Below are 16,580 nucleotides of genomic sequence, written 5' to 3'. Positions count from 1 at the left end.
TTGACGTGCGCTAAGGGAGGAGGGAGGGAGAAGCAAGGCAAATGCAGCCGTGAATGGGTATTGCAGGGTGACAGACAACATGTTACCCGTCGCCGCTCCAAATCAGTTTGGATGCCGGCGTATGTCAGACTCCTCCACTGCTCCAGCCCGGCCCGCTCCCACTTTCCCTCACTCGCTTCTCATATGCGCCGTCTCCACCGAGGTGCTGCGGCCGCCCGAACCAAAGAGGGGGGCGTGGCCGCACGACGTCCTTTGATGACGTCAGTCCCGACTTCCGACGTACGTTTCACCGCTGGGCATGTTCATGGGAGCTCCCGGTTATTTTCATATTTGTCTATATTTAAGTGTGGCTTTATAGTGCACTGCTAGTGCGAAACTGACAAACCATTGTATCAACACTGTATCTGACCTGCACTGTCTGTAACCTGCACTTTATCTGACCTACACTATACTGAACCCACACTGTATCCAACTCACAATGTATATGACTCGCACTGTATCTGACCTACTCTGTCTGTAACCTGCACTGTATCCAACTCACACTGTATATACGACACACACTGTCTGCAACCTGTAATGTATCCAACCCACACTGTATTTATCCCACACTGTATCCGACCTGCACTGTATCCGAAACACACTGTCTGTGATCTGTACTGTATGTGATCTGCACTGTACCCAACCCACACTGTTGCCCAGGAGGGAGGTACAGATTGGGCACTGAGAATAGGCATGTGCAGGAGTCAGGGACGTGCGGTGAGGTAAATTTCCCTCAACTTAGAGTAATGATATTCCACACACAGGGCCTAATTCAGACCTGATTGGTGCAGTGCGTGTCCGCACAGCAGCAATCAGGCCTGAACTGTGCATGTGAGGGCGCATGGCAGACAGCCAACGGCTGTCTTAGTCCTGCGATTGCCTCTGCCTGATTGACAGGCAGAGGCGGTCGCTGGGTAGGAGGGGGTGAGCGGGCTGGCTACATTTAGCCGCCATTTAGGGGGCGCGGTCCGGGCAACGCAGGCATGCCCGAACCGTTGGAGGGACGGGCCGCGGCGGCTGCGTGACATTACACGCAGCTGCTGCAACCAGGGTTGCGATGAGAAGCTCCCTGCCAGCGTGCAGGAGCTGCGCTGCCATGGAACTTCTCTTACAGTACAAAAACATTGCAGCTATGCGATGCTTTTGTACTTGTGTGTGTGTGTGGGGGGGTGGCCTAGCCCTATGCTGGGCGTCTTCCCCGCATATCAGGGAAGCTGGCACTGATTAACTCATTTGAATGTATGTATCTCGGATCAGAGCCGGCCCTAGGCATAGGCAAACTAGGCAACTGCCTAGGGCATTTGACATGCCTAGGGGCACCAGCAACTTCTGCTGATTAAAATGATATGCAGCATGCCTATATTCTGTTTGTAGCATTTCGTATGCAGATACAGCCACAGTCGCACACAGTATATAGGCATGCAGCATATCATTTTAATCAGCAGAAGCTGCTTGTGCATCCTAGCAATATAGCAATGCAAATAAGATGCATTTCCATCAAAAACAGGCACCTGCCGTTAGCAGAGCTGCCAGCTGACTCACGCCAGGCATCTCCTACTGCATGGCGCACTGAGGCAAGATGTATGAGGACACATCTGTATACAAGCAGAGGCAGAGGTCACAGTGTTAGTGGCCATGTGAGTGCTGTGTTTGTGTGAGTGGTTTGGTTGTGTAATAGTGTTCGGCATATGTGTAAGGGGCAATAAGTGTGTCATGTGTATAAATGCATTAATAATGTGCGGCATATGTGTAAGGTACATTATGTGTGTCTTTATGTGTATAAGGGCATTGATAATGTGTGGCATATGTGTAAAGGACATTATGTGTATAAGGGCATAAATAAAGGTTGCTATAATGTGTAAGGCGCATTATGCTTATAAGGACATTAATAATGTGTGTCATATATGTAAGGGGCATTACTGTGTGGTATTATGTGCATAAATGCATTACTAATGTGTGGCATTATGTGTATAAGATGCCGTACTGTGAGGCATAATGTGTATAAAGGGCACTACTATGTGGTCTAATGTGAATAAAGAGCAAAATGTTGTGGTGTAATGTGCATAAGGAGCAATTCAGTGTGATGTAATGTGAATAAGGGGCACTACTGTGAGAAGTAACGTATACAAGGTAAAGCGATACTACTGTGTGATGTAACATGAATTAGGGACACTATCACATGATAAATTGTGAATAAAGTTGCACTACTGTGTGGCAGAATTTGAACTGGGGGCACTATTGTGTGGCCATGCCCCTTGCCAGCAAAAACACACACCTTTTTGGGTTGTGCGCCAGATGCGCGCAATGTTCATGTTTAAAATATAGGGGGTGGGAACACCAAAATAAGGACTGCTCTGGGTTAGGGGTGATGGTGCTGGGAAAGAGGTGCAGGGTCAGAGGTGGAACTAGCGATGGTGTTAGGGGGCACCAGCCAAAATCTTGCCATGGGCATCATTTTGGTTAGGGCCGGCTCTGTCTCTGATTTATGTTTATACCCCAAGAATGTAAAGTAAAATCAGGGAGATTGCTGGTTTATTCAGGGAGTGAGGGAGATTGCTACTATTTCAGGGAGTCTCCTGCAGAATGAGGGAGGGTAGGCAACTCTGATACAGATCTAACACCAAAACCAAAGCACGGGGGTCAGCACACATCTTTACTTCTTATTCTATGCTCTTACAAATATTAGAACAACATACAAGTGTACATCATTCTCTGCTTTAAAATACATACAAAAGAGCTCATTCTGCAGGAGATTCAAGCATGTGCCATGATTAGACATTTGTGCCCTCATTTATGAAGCCTATTTTGGCCCTAAATTGCACTGAAAGTGATAATTAGGGTTGATGTTTATTTATGAACCCCGGCCAGCCCTGCTTTTAGTCTGTGCTTTATTTCTTTTGCCCTCTCGCTCTCCCAACCTTTGTGGAACCAGGAACCTTTATTTATAATCAATTTTGTAGCCAGTTTTAGCGCTCGCAGCGCTGTTCTTAGCTCGCCAGCTTTTGTCATCTGTTAAATAGCGCTGACGGCGCTGGGCTCTGTGTCTCCATGGAGACTTCTGTTTTTGCTCCCACAATCCCCGGCTCCTTTGCGATCTCCATGGCAACTCTCTACGACCTGAGAGAGAGAGAGATGGCCGAGGCGTCCGGAAGCTATTACTGCGAATGTCCAAGAATGGCGCATGCGCAATAGCTAGACACGACAGCGCTATTCTTCATTCATCAGCACTGCTGGAAAGAAATCAGCAGCTGACAAAGCAGCTGACAAGGCAGAATTCATTAATGCTCACCGTGGTATCAGATGCAAAATACCACGGTGAGTGCTAAACTTAATTAACACTTCACGGGAGACCAGATGATAAATGAGGGCATTGGTATTTGATTAGTTCTGTTATGTAAATCTGGAACTTCATTGGTGTAGGACACACACAAAGAAAAGGAGAGGCCTTTTATCAATTGATCAAGCCATGATTTAGCAGTTGTAGAGGAGGGAAGCGGTTACAATACCGCTAGTCAGGATCCCGGAGGTCACAATACTGACGCCGGAATCCTGACTAGCGGTGAAATGCTGCCGCCGGTATACCGGCTATTTTCCCTTTGTGGATGTCCACAACACCCATAGAGGGAGAATATAACTTGTGGCGAGCGCACCGAGCCCGCAGTGAGGTGAGCGCACTGAGCCTGCAAGGGGCTTTCTAGAACTCACCCGCTACCGGCATACCGGTGGCTGGGTTGCCGATGTCGGTATACTGATGGCCGGCATTCCAGCCGCCGGTATTTCATACTGAACCCGTAGAAGTTTAGATAGTGTTCACTGTAGGATTTATTGAGAACAGGGGTGTGGATCACAGAGGACACATCTGTGCACACCAAAGCAGAGCTGTATCTACATTTTTTAGTGCCCTGTGTACATACAGTAAAAAGCACTGGTGCCCCTCTCTACTTAAGGTAGGAGAGTGCGCGCCGTAGGCGTGCTCCAAAGAAAATGGGCGTTGTCTCACTGGGCAGGGGCATGACCACCCAATAGTACCCCCAATTCAAATTATACCACGCAATAGTGCCCTTTAGCCACATTACACCAAACAGTAGTGCTCCTTATGCACATCATGTGACACAATAATGCCCCTTGTACCTTAGTATACCCCAAACAGTAATACCCCCTGCACCTTAGTATGCCCCACACAGTAAGGCCCTTACACCTTAGTACAGTCCTCTTGGAAAGTATTCACAGCGCTTCACTTTTCCCTTATTTTGTTATGTTACAGACTTATTCCAAAATGGAATAAATTAATTTTTTCCTCAAAATTCTGCACACAATGGCCCTCATTCCGAGTTGATCGCTCGCTAGCTGCTTTTAGCAGCAGTGCAAACGCCAAGCAGCTGCCCTCTGGGAGTGTATCTTAGCTTAGCAGAAGTGCGAACGAAAGATTAGCAAAACTGCACAGGAAAAATGTAATGCCGTTTCTGAGTAGCTCCAGACCTACTACTATCTTGCGATGACTGCGGTCTGTTCAGTTCCTGGTTTGACGTCATAGACACGCCCTGCGTTCGGCCAGCCACTCCCCCGTTTCTACAACCACTCCTGCGTTTTTGCCTGGCACGCCTGCGTTTTTTAGCACACTCCCTGAAAACGCCAAGTTGCCGCCCAGAACACCCACTTCCTGTCAATCATACTACGAACACTCGAGCGACTGAAAAACGTTGCTCGAGCTTGGGTAAAACTACAAAGTTTTGTGTGAAAGTACTTAGTGCATGCGCGCTGCGTACCATGCGCATGCGCAGAATTGCCGCATTTTCACTTGATCGCTGCACTGCGAAAAACGGCAGTGAGCGATCAACTCAGAATGAGGGCCTATACCCCATAATGACAACGTGAAAAAAGTTTTTTTTTTTTTTTTAGATTTTTGCTAATTTATTAAAAATAAAAAACTAAGAAATCACATGTACATAAGTATTCACATCCTTTGCCATAAAGCTCAAAATTGAGCTCAGGTGCATCTTGCTTCCACTGATCATTCTTGAGATGTTCCTACAGCTTAATTGGAGTCCATTTGTGGTAAATTCAGTTGATTGGACATGATTTGGAAAGGCACCCACCTGTCTATATTAGGTCCCACACTTGACAGTGCATGTCTGAGCACAAACCAAGCATGAAGTCAAAGGAATTGTCTATAGACCTCCGAGACAGGATTGTCTTGAGGCACAAATCTGGGGAAGGGTACAGAAAAATATCTGCTGCTTTGAAGGTCCCAATGAGCACAGTGGCCTCCATCATCTGTAAATGGAAGAAGTTTGTTACGACCAGGACTCTTCCTAGAGCTGACCGGTCGTCTAAACTGAGCGATCGGGGGAGAAGGGCCCTAGTCAGGGCGGTGACCAAGAACCTGATGGTCACTCTGTCAGAGCTACAGCATTCCTCTGTGGAAAGAGGAGAATCTTCCAGAAGGACAACCATCTCTGCAGCAATTCACCAAGTAGGCCTGTATGGTAGAGTGGCTAGACGGAAGCCACTCCTTAGTAAAAAGCACATGGCAGCCTGCCTGGAGTTTGCCAAAATGCACCTGAAGGACTCTCAGACCATGAGAAACAAAATTCTCTGGTCTGATGAGACGAAGATTGAACTCTTTGGGGTGAATGCCAGGCGTCATGTTTGGAGGAAACCAGGCACCGCTCATCACCAGGCCAATACCATCCCTACAGTGAAGTATGGTGGTGGCAGCATCATGCTGTGGGGTAGTTTTTCTGTGGAAGGAACTGGGAGACTAGTCGGTATAGAGGGAAAGATTAATGCAGCAATGTACAGAGACATCCTGGATGAAAACCTGCTCCAGAGCGCTCTTGGTGACGGGTCATCTTTCAGCAGGACAAGGACTCTAAGCACACAGCCAATATTTCAAAGGAGTGGCTTCAGGACAACTCTGTGTATGTCCTTGAGTGGCCCAGCCAGAGCCCAGACTTAAATCCTATTGAACATCTCTGGAGATCTGAAAATGGCTGTGCACCGACGCTTCCCATCCAACCTGATGGAGCTTGAGAGGTTGCTGCAAATAGGAATGGATGGAACTGCCCAAAGATAGGTGTGCCAAGCTTGTGGAATCATATTCAAAAGACTTGAGTCTGTAATTGCTGCCAAAAGTGCATCAACAAATCATTGAGCAAAGGCTGTGAATACTTATGTACATGTGATTTCTTAGTTTTTTAAAACTTTGCAAAAATTTCAAAAACTATTTTTTTACATTGTCATTATGGGGTATTGTGTGTAGAATTTTGAGGGGGGAAAAATGAATTTATTCCATTTTGGAATAAGGCTGTAACATAACAAAATGTGGAAAAAGTGAAGCAATGTGAATACTTCCCGTATGCACTGTATGTCCCACACAGTAATGCCCCTACTCCATATCATGCCCACACAGTAATGCCCCTTACACCATATTATGCCCCACACAGTAATGCCCATAACACCATATTATGCTCCACACAGTAATGCCCCTTACACAGAGCTAGCCCAACCATTGCAGTGGGTGCCCTCTACACTGAAATGAGCCCCCAACAGCAGAGGATTTTTCCCTGCAGTTGAAGGCTGGAGCTCAATCCTGAGCTCTGCCTGTCGGCTCCCGCAGTGTGTGAAGGGAGAGACACTATAACGTCTCTCCCACAGCGCCGAGTGCGAGGAGCTGGTGGACGACAGCGGGCGCAGGATTGAGGCTTCAAATAATAATACACAAATAATGCCCCCCCCCCTGCAGTGCCAGATACACAAATAATGTCCCCCCCTGCATTGCCAGATACGCAAAAAATGCCCCCCCCCCCCGCAGTGCCAGATACAAGTAGTACTCACAATTTTTTAAGCCGCCGCTCCGTTGTGTGTGTCTGGAGAGGAGATGAGGAGAGCCGCCGGCCATTTGAAATATGATGCGGACCGCCAGACAATCAGGAGCCGGTGCGCGAGCTCTGATTGGCTGACAGCCGTAACCATATTAATATGCAGGCACCCACCGACACCGCAGTGAGCTACTTAAGAAGCGGTGCCGATCTACCCATCGCTCGTGAGCGACAGGTTGGCGACCGCTGGTCGAGACTGTTGGCATTGTGTAAGAGGCACAAGTACTGTGGGCATTGTGTAAGAGGCACAACTACTCTGGGCATTGTGTAAGGGGCACTACTATGTAGGCATTGTGTGAGGGGCACTACCACTGTGGGCACTATGTGAGGGGCACTATCACTGTGGGCATTGTGTAAGGGGTACAACTGCTGTGGGCATTGTGCAAGGGGCACTATTATGTCGGCATTGTGTGAGGGGCACTACCACTGTTGGTAATGTTTAAGGGGCACTACCACTGTGAGCATTGTGTACTGAGCACTACTACTGTGGTCATTGTGTAAGGGACACAACTACTGTGAGCACTGTGTAAGAGGCACTACTATGTGGGCATTGTGTGAGGGGCACTACCACTGTGAACATTGTGTTGGGGCACTACTACTCTGGGCATTGTGTAAGTGGCAATACTACTGTGGGCATTGTGTGTGTAAGTGGCAATACTACTGTGGGCATTATGTGTAAGGGACACAATTACTGTGGGCATTGTGTGTGTAAGTGGCATTACTACTGTGGGCATTATGTGCAAGGGACACAATTACTGTGGGCATTGTGTTTGTAAGCAGCACAACTACTGTGGGCATTGTGAAAGGGGCACAACTGCAGTGGGCATTGTGTAAGTGCCACTACTACTGTGGGCATTGTGTAAGGGGGACTACTGCTGTGGGCATTGTGTAAGGGGGACTACTGCTGTGGGCATTGTGTAAGGGGGACTACTACTGTGGGCATTATGTGTGTAAACAGTACTACTAATATGGGCACTATGTGTAAGGGGCACAACTACTGTGGCTAAGCAGCACAACTACTGTGGGCATTGTGAAAGAGGCACTACTGCTGTGGGCATTGTGTATGGGGCACTACAACTGTGGACATTGTGTATGCGGCACTACAACTGTGGGCATTGTGTGTAAGCAGCACTACTGCTGTGGGCATTGAGTAAAGGGTACAACTGCTATGGGTTGGTGACCGCTGGTCTAGACTGTTGGCATTGTGTAAGGGGCACAAGTACTGTGGGCATTGTGTAAAGGGCACAAGTACTGTGGGTATTGTGTGAGGGGCACTACCACTGTGGGCACTGTGTGAGGGGCACTACCACTGTGGGCATTGTGTAAGGGGCACTATTATGTGGGCATTGTGTGAGGGGCACTACCAATGTGGGCATTGTGTAAGGGGCACTATTATGTGGGCATTGTGTGAGGGGCACTACCAATGTGGGCATTGTGTGAGGCGCACTACCACTGTTGGTATTGTATAAGGGGCACTATCACTGTGAGCAGTGTGTACTGGGCACTACTACTGTGAGCACTGTGTAAGAGGCACTACTATGTGGGCATTGTGTTGGGAACACTACCACTGTGAGCATTGTTTTGGGGGCACTATCACTGTGGGTATTGTGTAAGGGGCACTACTACTCTGGGCATTGTGTAAGTGGCAATACTACTGTGGGCATTGTGTGTGTAAGTGGCAATACTACTGTGGCCATTATGTGTAAGGGACACAATTACTGTGGGCATTGTACTTGTAAGCAGCACAACTACTGTGGTCATTGTGTAAGGGGCACAACAACTGTGGGCATTGTGTAAGTGCCACTACTACTGTGCGCATTGTGTAAGCAACACTACTGCTGTTGGTATTGTGTAAGGGGTACTACTACTGTGGGCATTATGTGTGTAAACAGCACTACTAATATGGGTATTATGTGTAAGGGGCACAACTACTATGGCTAAGCAGCACAACTACTGTGGGCATTGTGTATGGGGCACTACAACTGTGGGCATTGTGTACGGGGCACTACAACTGTGTGCATTGTGTGTAAGCAGCACTACTGCTGTGGGCATTGAGTAAAGGGCACTACTGCTATGGGAATTGTGTAAGAGGCACTACTATTGTGGACATTGTGTAAGCAGCATTACTACTGTGGGCATTATATGTAAGGGACACAACTACTGTGGGCATTGTGTTTGTAAGCAGCACAACTACTGTGGGCATTGTGTAAGGGGCACAACTACTGTGGGCATTGTGTGTGTAAACAGCACTACTACTATAGGCATTATGTGTAAGGGGCACAACTACTGTGTCATTGTTTTTTAGCAGCACAACTACTGTGGGCATTGTGAAAGGGGCACTACTGCTGTGAGCATTGTGTATGGGGCACTACAGCTATGGGCATTGTGTGTAAACGGCACTACCGCTGTGTGCATTGTGTGTAAGCAGCACTACTGCTGTGTGAATTGTGAAAGGGACCCAACTGCTATGGGAATTGTGTGAGGGACACTACTAATGTGGACATTGTGTAAGGGGCAACTCTACTGTGGGCATTATGTGTAAGCAGCATTACTGTGGCCATTATGTATAACAGTCACAACTACCGTTGGCATTAAATGTATAAGCAGCATTACTGTTGTGACACAACTACTGTGGGCATTGTGATTGTGCTACTGTGTGGCATAATTTGAATTGGGGATACTATTGTGTGGTCATGACCCTTCCTTATGAGACCACACCCTTTTTTGCAGCAAAGGATCGCAGTTTCTGCTAAAAAGCAGTTGCTGCGACAAAATAGTTGCTTCCCAAAAATAGAGAAAAAAAAATGCTCATTGCAGGAATTGTGAATGCATCAAAATATGCGGGCTGATCACAAAACCATTCGTAAGTACCGGAACATCGAAGATTTTTCCTATCTGCCCCAGAGAAGGTCATCCACAATTCTAGCGACACAAAAGGCTGGAAGTGGTCATTGCTGATATCAGAGGCCCTCCTTAAAAACACCTGGGCACGCCTGCGTTTTTTCAGACACACCCAAAAAACGTCAGGTTTCCGCCCAGAAACGCTGGCTTTCTGTCAGTCAAACAGCGGCTGCATTGCAATAACAATCTGTATGCAATTTCTGTCATTATTTTTGCTCATGCGTGCACCGTATGAACACTGCGCATGCTCAGTCATTTGATAATTGGCGGGATTGCGATTTGCTAATTTTACAATCCTTACTGAATAAGGTTGCCAAAATCTATCTTCGCTTACCAAAAAAATTAAGCTTGGACCAGCCCTGCCCTTACACCATATTATGCCCCACACAGTAATGTTAAGGCAACACCAACCTTTGAATTTTATAAATGGCGGATGTCACTAATTCAATTAGCCACTGGCGCTCACAGTGGGTTAATCAAGTGCAAAAGTAGTGCAAACATACAATTTTTTTTATCATTTATTTGTGTCACAATAGGGTTAAGGCAAGGCTGCGGGAGAGTAGGTTAAGGTAAGGCTACAGGAGGGGAGATTAGGGGGGAGGCTAGGGTAAGGATGCGGGAGGGGACGCTAGGGTTAGGTACTGAGGGGAGGGTTAGGATTAGATTTGGCCATGGTCATTTAGACCTCTTGGATTTAGACTCAAACCTGTGCTTACTACTGTTTCTCTTCTCCTCAGCAGCACCCTGTAATGGGTGCAGGTAGCTTGATGGATCCTTGAATGGAGGTAGATGCAGGTGCTGCAATTGGGGATGCCTCCCAAGGTTTGGTGCCCACGGTCAGTGGTACTGGCACTTCCGGGTACCGCTGTTCATGCATGCGCCCTTCCCTGATACTAGGGGTACCACTGGTTCTCTAGTGTCCACCCCAATTGTTTCCTCTGAGGAAGCAGCCATTTTGGTGACATTTCAACAGTATCTACGGATGGCCAGACCTGACCATCTGGCCATTGGCCCTACTGGCATTACTAATGTGTGGCCTAATGTGTAAAGAAAATTATTGTGTGGCATTATGTTTACAAGGGCATTATTAATGTGTGGCATAATGTGCAAAAGACATTACTGTGTGGCATTATGTGTATAAGGGGCGCTACTTCTGTGTGGCATTATGTGTATAAGCTGCACTACTGTATGGTGTAATGTGTATAAGTAGACTTACCACACTATCCCTTTAAACTGGGACACTCATGAATTACACAGGTTCTGTGGCTGGCTGACTTTAAACCTGCCTTTCACCTGGTTTTAATCAGCCACAAAACTTGTGTAACTCATGAGTGTCCCAGTTTAAAGAATTAGAATGGTAAGCCTATGTATAAGGGGCACTACTCTGAGGTGTAACATGTTACATGTATTAGGTGTACTACTGTGTGGCATAATGTGAATAAGGCACACTACTGTGTGACATATTGTGAATAAGGGGTACTATTGTGCGGTGTAATGTGAATAAGGTGTACTACTATGTGGCATAATGTGACTAAGGAACACTACATGAGGCAAAACATGAATAAGGGACACTGCTGTGTGATATAATGTGAATAAGGGGTACTACTGTGTGGTGTAGCATGAATAAGGAACACTAAATGTGACGTAACATGAATAAGGGACACTACTGTGTGACATAATGTGAATAAGGGGTACAACTGTGTGGTGTGACGTGAATAAGGGATACTACTTGACACTTTGCTAACTTCTCTCATGATGATTATTCCCTACCTGGATGCTCTCTTGCTTAAAGCAGAGTCTCTGATTAAGCTTCTGGCATATTATCTAGAGACAGAGCATTCTGGTCCCTCACTAAAGACTTGTCTCCCTGTGTCTTTGTTACTGTGAGGGGAGGGGTGTAGTTAAATTTGGGGAGGGGTCATTCTCACAAAAAATCTCTCACAGATTAGAAATTTTAAATGAACCTGGAAAAAATTCTGAAAGTGGCCTAATGTTGGATGGCCCAAATCAGCTATAGACTGGTCCAATAGACAAAGCAAGTGGTTAACACACTATTACTGAGAGATAGATTTGTGTGAACTTTTGCTATGGGGTCCCCATAGGTCTAGCTATGCTTCTATGCACAAACCCATGCTCTGTGTCCCATCCTGAAGGCCACTAGTCCATGCTAATAAACAAAGGGGGTAATTCTGAGTTGATCGCAGCAGCAAGTTTGTTAGCAGTTGTCAAAACCATGGGGGTAATTCCAAGTTGATCGCAGCAGGAATTTTTTTAGCAGTTGGGCAAAACCATGTGCACTGCAGGGGAGGCAGATATAACATGTGCAGAGAGAGTTAGATTTGGGTGGGTTATTTTGTTTCTGTGCAGGGTAAATACTGGCTGCTTTATTTTTACACTGCAATTTAGATTGCAGATTGAATACACCACACCCAAATCTAACTCTCTCTGCACATGTTATATCTGCCTCCCCTGCAGTGAACATGGTTTTGCCCAACTGCTAACAAAAGGCCCTCATTCCGAGTTGTTCGCTCGCTAGCTGCTTTTCGCAGCAGTGCACACGCTAAGCCGCCGCCCTCTGGGAGTGAATCTTAGCTTAGCAGAATTGCGAACAGAAATTTTTTAGCAGTTTCTGAGTAGCTCGAGACTTACTCTGCCACTGCGATCAGTTCAGTCAGTTTCGTTCCTGGTTTGACGTCACAAACACACCCAGCGTTCGGCCAGGCACTCCCCCGTTTCTCCAGCCACTCCCGCGTTTTTCCCAGAAACGGCAGCATTTTTTCACACACACCCATAAAACGGCCAGTTTCCGCCCAGAAACACCCACTTCCTGTCAATCACACTCCGATCACCAGAACGAAGAAAAATCCTCGTAATGCCGTGAGTAAAATACCAAACTTCTTAGCAAATTTACTTGACGCAGCCGCAGTGCGAACATTGCACATGCGCAGTTAGCGGAAAATCGCACCGATGCGAAGGAAAATAACAACTCGGAATGAGGGCCAAAGTTCCTGCTGCGATCAACTCAGAATTACCCCCAATGTGTGGCTTGCTGAATCTGATTAATAAGGGCAAGTACATTTTCTCTGTTAATCGAGGATTGTGTGTATACAATAGTCAACTTGCTGTACACATAAATAAATAAAAAAGGTCTATTACGCAATTAGGAAAGAAGATATCTTCAATTTAATCGAAAACATCATAGTGCCAGTGCCACTGAGAGTAGAACAATAGTTTAGAGCGTGGGTCCCAAACTGGGTGCCTCAGGGCACTTGCAAGGGTGCCTCGGGTTGGTGGTCCAGGACCAAATTAAATTATTTATGGCTACTGTAATAGGCAAAACCAGTGCTGGTGGTTGCCAATCATAAAATATGTGGACAAACAGAAGCAAACATAACTGAACCTAAGGATGACATAAAAACACAATTTACTTTATTTAATATACTTTTCTTAGTTTCTTAAGAAAATTTTGGCCTAGGGGTGCCATGAAAAAAATTCTGATACTCAAAGGTGCCCTGATTCAAAATGTTTGGGAACCACTGGTTTAGATATTAAGGGGTATATTCAATTGCGGTCGAATTCCGGCGTGAATTTGTCAGTTTTTGGATTCGACACAATTCGACAGGCGAAACCCTCCAGCCGGGACCCGAATTCGACATATTCAATAAATAACGGATTCGACAGTCCCCCTGTCGAAAAACGGACCAATTGACGAATAGTGGGCGGCCTGGATTCGACTTCATGGACATCACAAAAGTGTTCAATAAATCCTGAAAAAAATTGCGTGGGGTCCCCCCTTCTAAGCATAACCAGCCTCGGGCTCTTTGAGCCGCCCTTGGATGGGGGGGGACAGCCTCAGGCTTCACCCCTGGCCCTTGGGTGGCTGGAGGGAGGCACCCCTTGATTTAAGGGGTCCCCACTCCTCCAGGGTACCCCGGCCAGGGGTGACTAGTTGGGGATTTAATGCCACGGCTGCAGGGACCTATATAAAAGTGTCCCCCGGCTGTGGCATTATCTCTCTGACTAGTGGAGCCCGGTGCTGGTGGAAAAAATATGGGGGACCCCTACGTCTTTTGTCCCCCGTATTTTTTGCACCAGGACCAGGCGCAGAGCCCGGTGCTGGTTGTTTAAATATGGGGGAACCACAGTCAAATTTTCCCCCGTATTTTTACAACCGGGACTGGCTCAAAGAGCCCGAGGCTGGTTATGCTTAGGAGGTGGACCCCACGCATTTTTTTTCTGGATTTTTAACACTTTCAACACCCCTTCCAACTGAAAAACATGCACTGATCTCTCCATATTATTGTAGTCAGTAAAAAAATCTTTTAAAAAAATCGATAAAATAATACTTGTGTCTCCTAAATAGACAAACCAAGTAGATAATTCCTTCAAATATAAATAGATATGCTATTAACAATCAAAAAAGCACCAAAAAATACATGTTTTTAAAAAATATTATTAGTTCACGACAGAAAAATGAGGCGAATGAAATTGACGAAATGACTGTCGAAAAGCACTGTTGTCGAATCGACATTCTTCAATTGAATATACTTTTGTCGAAAAGCCGCATTTTTAACATTGCAGACATGTCGAATTGAAAAAATGTTGAATTGCAAAAAGTCAAAAATGAAACGGCAGGTTTTTTGTCGAAAAGTACTGTATTGAATTGTCGAATCAGATTCGACAGGTTTTTTGTGTCGAAAATGACCCGTTATTCGACAATTTCGGCAATTCGACCGCAATTGAATATACCCCTAAATCCAGAAAAATACTGTAGAAGTCTGTGAAAAGAGAAACACAATGAGCTAAATGTAATAAGGTGGGAGTACAAACTTGCATAGAAACATAGAATTTGACGGCAGATAAGAACCACTTGGCCCATCTAGTCTGCCCCCCCCCCCCTTTTTTTACCATATTTTTTATCTCAAACCTTATTTGATCCTTATTTCTGCTGCGGGGTACACTGGGCTCCACAAGGATAGACATTGCGGGGTAGAGTAGGATCCTGATCCGAGGCACCAACAGGCTCAAAAGCTTTGACTGTTCCCAATATGCATAGCGCCGCCTCCTCTATAACCCCGCCTCCCTGCACAGGAGCTCAGTTTTGTAGTTGGTGGTGCAGATAGCAGGCACATAACAGAGGGGCTGCTCCTGGCAGCCCTAAGAAGAGCCTTTTTTGAAGTAAAGTGAAGACTACAAGGGCTGCAGCAGAGTGTGGATGTCAGGAGACATTCCCTGCTGCAGCTCCTTCTCTCCCCAGCGGCGCTGTACACTCCCGTGCCCTGGTTGCCGGGTACCTACAGCAGGAGGCTCCGGTTTTCTTCAAGTTAGACACACACGGCTGGGGCTCTCCGGGATCGCGTGGCCGCGCTCCGAGAGGTGGTAAGTGGGTCCCTTTCGCGGGACCCGCGCTGTATCGCGATCCAGCGTGGCCGGTGGGAGGCGGGCCGCGCGCGCTGGCGTGGACACTGTGGCATACAGGCGACCCCACTAGGCCACCAGGGCAAGGGTACAGGTCAGGTTTCTCTTATAAACCGTTTTAAATTGGCCCGCAGTACCGGTGGTTAAGTCCAGCAGGGGGATGAGGCTTAGACCTGTAGCCCCTCCCCCAGCCCCAGGGCGCCATTGACAGTAAATGTTCCCGCCCTGGAGCTGCATATATGTCTCTCCCTCACTCCCAGTCAGTGTTTGGGCGCCATTTCTCTTAGCTACACTGTTCCTGGGACTGCTTGGGCAAATCCTCCTTTGTAAAGCCGCCTGATAGTCAGCGTTGTGCCTTTACAAAACACTTAAGTATTCTACATGTCTTTTAGACAGTGATAGTTAAGAAACAGTGCATTTGGTCAGGGCTATCTGGTACAAGTACCCTGTGATATACATCCAGTCTTTACTGTGCAGTGTTTATCTATTGTTTACAGAGCTATATATAAGCTAGTCCAGTGCAGTATTATTGTTTGTAAACCTCTGCATTGTACAACTGTGACTATATGTGTGTGCATTAGCTTGCTGGGTGATTTTCATTTTGTGTCTCACTCAACTTGCTATCCCTATATTCTGAGGGGGCTTGGTGCATCAGGTTTATAATAATATAATATAGGATATTCACAAGATATACTCTAATTGTATTTTTCTCTGTGATTTTAGTCACCATATCTCTCCTGTATCACTGTCGACATACGCAGGGGTTTGGGTCAGGTATTGTGCTGCTGACAATTGTACTGTGTTACCTTATATTGCAAATTATATCATGTCTGCTTCTGAGGGTAACAATTCTGGGGCTGAACACACTAGCAGTGTTGCTGACGCCACAGGTACCTATGAGGAAAATATAGCAGCTGAGGGCTCTTGTTCTGGGGGCTCTTTGCCCCCCAGTGGGACTGTGGCAACGGGGGTCCATAATGACCTGCCGTGGGCTACTTTCTCCACGCTTCTTAATACGCTAGTTACTAAACTAATGCCCCCTATGGGACCTCCCATGTCGGTTCAACCGTATATGGTCCCCGCGCTTAATCCGCCGTGGGCAGATAACTTGTTTGCTCAATTGAAGAAATTGAACCAGTCACTGACTACTAAGAAGTCTGACCCTTGCTCGCCTACGACCAAGGGGTCCTCTAAGCGGGCCATTACTTCCTCACAATCCACTGCTGTCACTGACACCTCGTCTGATGAAGATGGCGCTAACACTGACCCCACAGATTCTGACACAGATAATACTGATGGGGATGGTGGTTCACAAGTGGATGTTCCTGACCTATTGGAGGC

The sequence above is a fragment of the Pseudophryne corroboree genome, chromosome 4 (assembly GCF_028390025.1).
Source record: "Pseudophryne corroboree isolate aPseCor3 chromosome 4, aPseCor3.hap2, whole genome shotgun sequence".
NCBI lineage: Eukaryota > Metazoa > Chordata > Amphibia > Anura > Myobatrachidae > Pseudophryne > Pseudophryne corroboree.
The sequence above is the reverse complement of the archived record's forward strand: the minus strand, read 5'-3'. Positions refer to the sequence as shown.